Source organism: Cavia porcellus, unplaced genomic scaffold (assembly GCF_034190915.1).
Source record: "Cavia porcellus strain 051 isolate PalLab524CR breed Dunkin Hartley unplaced genomic scaffold, mCavPor4.1 scaffold_17, whole genome shotgun sequence".
Taxonomy (NCBI): domain Eukaryota; kingdom Metazoa; phylum Chordata; class Mammalia; order Rodentia; family Caviidae; genus Cavia; species Cavia porcellus.
In genome coordinates this window covers 60,310,376-60,315,708 of record NW_026947500.1, presented here as the reverse complement: position 1 = coordinate 60,315,708, position 5,333 = coordinate 60,310,376, and the positions used below count along the sequence as shown (strand labels likewise).

Here is a 5,333-nt window from a genome sequence, read left to right as displayed (position 1 = left end):
TCACATGACCAAAACCTCATACTGCAATAACAATGTATTGATCCGAGGCCTTCAATGGCAGGTTTTCGTTTGGTGCAGAAATTGTGGCACAACATTATTCTCTATAAATGCCATCAGTTTTAAACAGTGATTTGTGTTAATTAATGTACTTAATGATCGTTTCTATGATTGGAGAACAGATTTCTTGAAAGTAGATGGATTTCTCCATTTTTTATTTTATTATTTATCTTTTTTATTACTTATCTTTTCTTATGTCTGTGTCATGAAGTAACATTTTAAAGAAAGAGTGAGATATGTGAATGAGCATTATGGCTTCCTATTTCTTCTCTATAGACATCCACTGAAAAATAACCTGTTAAATGTAGCCCCCACAACATCATCCAGGGAGAATTAGAATGATCAACAGGGCTATCAGATTATTTGGAAGAGAATCTCAATTGCTGTTTACTTAATGTTTTCTGTGTGTTCAGCACTGTGAAAGACAATACAATAAAGATGTGCTCTGTGATAGATAGGATCACAGACCGGTTCAGTTTCCTGTTAGGCTGTTTTCCTTACCACTCCTCTCTGACACAAGCCTTCTACCAGACTGAATGGAACATAGTAACAATGTCACCGAATTTATTCTTTTGGGCCTCATGCAGTGTCCCAAAGAATTAAGGGTATTATTTATCATGCTTTTATTCCTCTACACAGTGACAGTGGTGGCCAACTTGCTCATCATGGTCACTGTCCTCATGACCCCTCCTGATCTCTCCAATGTACTTCTTTCTTAGCTGTCAGTCACTCACCCATGGGTGATGTTTACTGCACTTCCTGTTCCACCAAAGCTGTTTATAGACCAGCTTAGTGACAGAAAGACCATTTCCTCCCCAACCTACATAGGTCAGCTCTTTGTAGAGCACCTGTTTGGGGGTGTTGAGGTTTTCCTTCTCGTGGTGATGGCCCTTGACTGCTATGTGGTCACTTGTAAGCCTCTGCACTATTTGACTATCATGAATTGGCAGGTGTGCATCCTCCTCCTGGTGGTGGCCTAGGCTGGAGCTCTTGAATGCTCCATGGTTCAATTTGTCTTTGTTGGTAGTCTCCCCTTCTGTGGATCCAGTGTCACTGATCATTTCTTCTATGACATTTCCCCATTTTTAGAGCTTTCATACACTTGACACCTTCTTTATTGGTCTTACTGTGTTCAAAAATAATGGGGTGCATGGTGGTCTTTATCTTCCTGTTCATCTCCTGTAGTTTGATCTTAAACAATCTTAAAACTCACAAACATTGAGGTCGGAAAAAAGCTCTTTCTACCTGCAGCTCCCACATCAGTGTTGTGTTCTCTTTTATTCCTTTTATTTTCATGAATATTAGATCTGTTTGCAACTTTCCAAATGATAAATTAATGACTGTAATTTATATAGTTATTACTCCTATGCTAAATCCTTTGATATATAGTTTGAGAAATTCAAAGATGAAAAATTCTATGCAAAAACTCTGGCATCAGAAGTTAACTATGTAGTGAACATCTTCACGCTGAATCAGTTATTAATTCTAATTTAAGAAACACACAGTAAGTCTTAAGGATGATGCTGTCACCTCAATGGATTCTTTAGGGAAGTATATCTTTCCTTACACAAAACCATTAGAAGGAGAATAAATTATCCGTTATGTTGGAAGAAATGTCATAGTTTGTGGAAGATTCGGCAAAAGTATGATTTTCTATTCTCTTAGAAGAAAAAAAAGATAAAAAATAAGCACAACAAATCTCCTAACTTTTTAAAATTTACATTAAACTAAAATTTTAGTATAGTTGTTGTGTTTTTTTTTCAAGGGAGAAAATATAGGCTCCTTTTGGAAATTTTCTGTGACCCTCTTTCATGAGGTAAGAATATGTCTAATGCTCAGATAATTTCTGGGAATAAAAGAAAAGTTTTGAACTTGTGATGTTTATTGCTTTATCAATATAAAAGATTTATCATCTGAATTATTAAATTTGCTTTGGAATTGTTAGTATTGCTCATCAAAATCTATACATTTACAGTTGAAGTTTGTTGCATAGTAGATGATATTGTGTTTAGTTAAAGAGAACATCGGTGAATACTTCTCTTAAAAAACTTCATTCAGTTGATGTGGAAAATAGATTGAACTTATTTATTCAATTTGGATGTTTTGTTTCAGAAAAGCATAAGAAGCCAAGCTGGGAATCATGGCAGTTAAAGTATTCAATGCTTATGACCCTACAATTTTTCCTATACATTTTTTAGTCAACTTGTCTCTTTCTCTTAGGTTCGGACAAAAATGGATATGTGTCAAGTCTAATTATGTCTTACTTGAGTATTATATTAATAAATAAAAGGCCAAAGGGCATACAGTCCTTAGAAACTGGCTTATTTCCTATGCTACATTTGAGTAAATTATTCCTGTAAATATCAGCAGAACATTCATTTTTACTTTTAATTAGTGTTGTTTTAGAGACCTATCATAGTTTCTTTTATATATTTAATCATTTTTTTCAATTATGTTCAGCTTCCTTGCAGATATTTAAAATTATGAATGAAACTGTTCTAATATGATAATATAAAATGCATATAAGCGGATACATTTTCAGTTAGTTGTAAGTTTTCATTACATCGGTAAATATCTATGAATAGATGATAAGGGCTAATGTAAAGTGCATATTTAACTTAGCAGAAATGGTCAAACTGTTTTCCAATGCACTCACTTTTATTTAACAGCTAGCAAAATTGATATCTTCGGTTTTTCTCCCTCCTTGTCATAAGTTGGTGCTAAAAAGATTTTTAAGTTTTAGTCATCTGAATTTGAATGCAGTAATATCATTTCATTTTTTACTTATTAATATTATTGAGCAGATTTCAAGATGATTAACTTTTTGTATGTATCTTCTGTATTAAGTGGATTTTACTCAGTCAATATTGATTGTTACTACTGAAATGGTATTTATTACACATTCTAGAAACAACATGTCCATCCATTTTATGGTTTGAAAATAATTTGCCTCCAACAATGGCTTGGGTTTTTATTCTCTTAAAAGGAACTGGAGAATAAAATGGGTTAGTGTTTATGCAATAAAATTAACAACCAATTTATTTTATCAATCATTTTGCCAAGTTTAGGAAACCTTTGTGGACCCAAACTCAGAAAAATTTTCTCTGATGTTCCCCTTTAGACTGTTTATATATTTCAGTTTAACATAATGCTTAAAAGTCATTTTAGGTTAATTTTATTTATGCTGCCATAAATATCAATCAATATATACTTTTTGCAAGAGGATGTTCAATTACCTCAGCACTGTTACTGAAAAGACTACTATTTCTCTCTCTCTCTCTCTCTCTCTCTCTCTCTCTCTCTGCTTTTCTGTAAAGGAATCTCAGATGCAATGTGTGGAATATTTTGAATTATCTAGCCTTTTATTTATATTTAAATATTCTCCAATACTGCACTTCATGCTACCTATAGAACACAGCAGTATGAATTATTCAAAATTATTTGTCTTTTTCAAAATTATTTTGACTGTTATAGTTTTTCCATATTTTCATAAAAATTCTTGAAACAGCTTATCAATTTCTACAAAAAATCAATGAGTGGTTGTTTACAGATGTTTGAAACTGTGGATGAATTAGAAGTGAAAATACATGTTAATGTTGAGTCTTCTTATTCTTGGTTAACCGCCTCATGTTTTGAGTTTCTTTGACTTCTTTCATCAGTGTTTTGGAGTTTCTAGGAATTATGATATTTTTCCTACAGGTTTTTAACTTTAATAGCAAGCCATGGGAATATTTGATTAAAATGAAAAAACAAACGGGCTTAATCCTAAAATAAATCCTAATTATCACACAGTATTCAAGAGGTCATTTCTGGAATGGGTATTGGAACAGAAATAGGAAATGGAAAACGGATGTGAAACTTCTTTACACATCCCCATGCTTTCATGGAACAATCACCATGATAACTAACAAACGGTGCATATAACACATTGCCATATAGTATCTCAAAGGACTTAAAACATACAGAAGGTGTATCCAATAACACCTATCAATGATCCTATAAATCAATAACAAAAATTAACTTTTCCTGAACCATTTACTAATTTAAAAAACCCCAAAGAATTTGAAGGACAATAATCTGTCAATCTCAATTGGAATGTATTCCAAAAAACGAATGCAAAGGAATATTTCAAGAAGTTGTCTTGTAATTAGCACCATTATTATTATTTTCTATTTTTTCTAGCTCTATTAATGTATAATTAATTTCTCAATAGGAATCACATATACTTAAGGCAAAATCTTGATGTTCAGACGTGTACCATCACAATCTAATGAACACATTGATTGCCTCAGAAAATCAGTATTTTTTCATTTATTATTGTGATTATAACACTGAAAGTATGCCATTTTAGCAAATTAGACTATATTGAATACAATATAGTCTTTTAAGCAAATTTCAGGAATACAATATAGTCAATATAACTGTGACTAGTATGATGCATGCAAAATGTATAAATCATTTTATCTTGCTTATCCCATCTTGCGGGCTTTTATAGGCACTACTTTACTCCCCTACACTGTGAGACTATTTTATATCCCTCACATAAATGGCATAAGGCATCATTTTATAAGTCACAGTAATACATCCTTTAGGTTCACTTACATTATCATAAATGCATATCATTCTTATGTAAGGTTAAGTAATATTGAATTTTATGTATTTTATAAATAAAACCAATAAAATATTTTGTCATGTAAATATTAAATGATTATTATAAGTGTGCTAGCATCTGTCGGTGGTATCTTGGTTCACACACTTAATTGATTTCACAAATCTAGGGAAGATGGTGTTGCACAATTGATATGGAATTTGTGAAAGGAAGAAAATTTTGCAAAATGCTTTTCTTTGTGTACACAAATATTGATGAACTGAGGCACTGTATTACTGTATTATATATTACTTACCAACTTATTCTATAATATATAATATAATTGAATGATAATTATATGTACAGTACATATATGTCACTTTTTGGTTGTCCCTTAACTGAGTGATGGACACTGGTGTTTCGTATGTTGGATTATGTGAATAATGCTGTTATAAAGTACAGATCTATATAAAATATTATTTTTGTATTTTAATAACTACTCAGAAATATAATTGCTGGATAATATGGTAGGTATAATTTTATTTTTTTGAGGAAACTCCAAGCCATTTTCTATAACCACGGTACTAATTTAGAACCCCAAAAAGAGTGTGCAAGTTTGTGTTTTCTCTATAATATCACTGACATTTGTTACCTTGTGTCTGTTCAGTAATAGCCATTCTAACAACTG

At 31.8% G+C, this 5,333-nt stretch overlaps 1 pseudogene; it reads left to right on the top strand.

The window, feature by feature from the left end:
• Positions 1-593: 593 nt before the first annotated feature.
• On the top strand, positions 594-1,510 carry LOC134471135 (olfactory receptor 4A16-like; annotated as a pseudogene).
• The last annotated feature ends 3,823 nt before the right edge of the window (positions 1,511-5,333 follow it).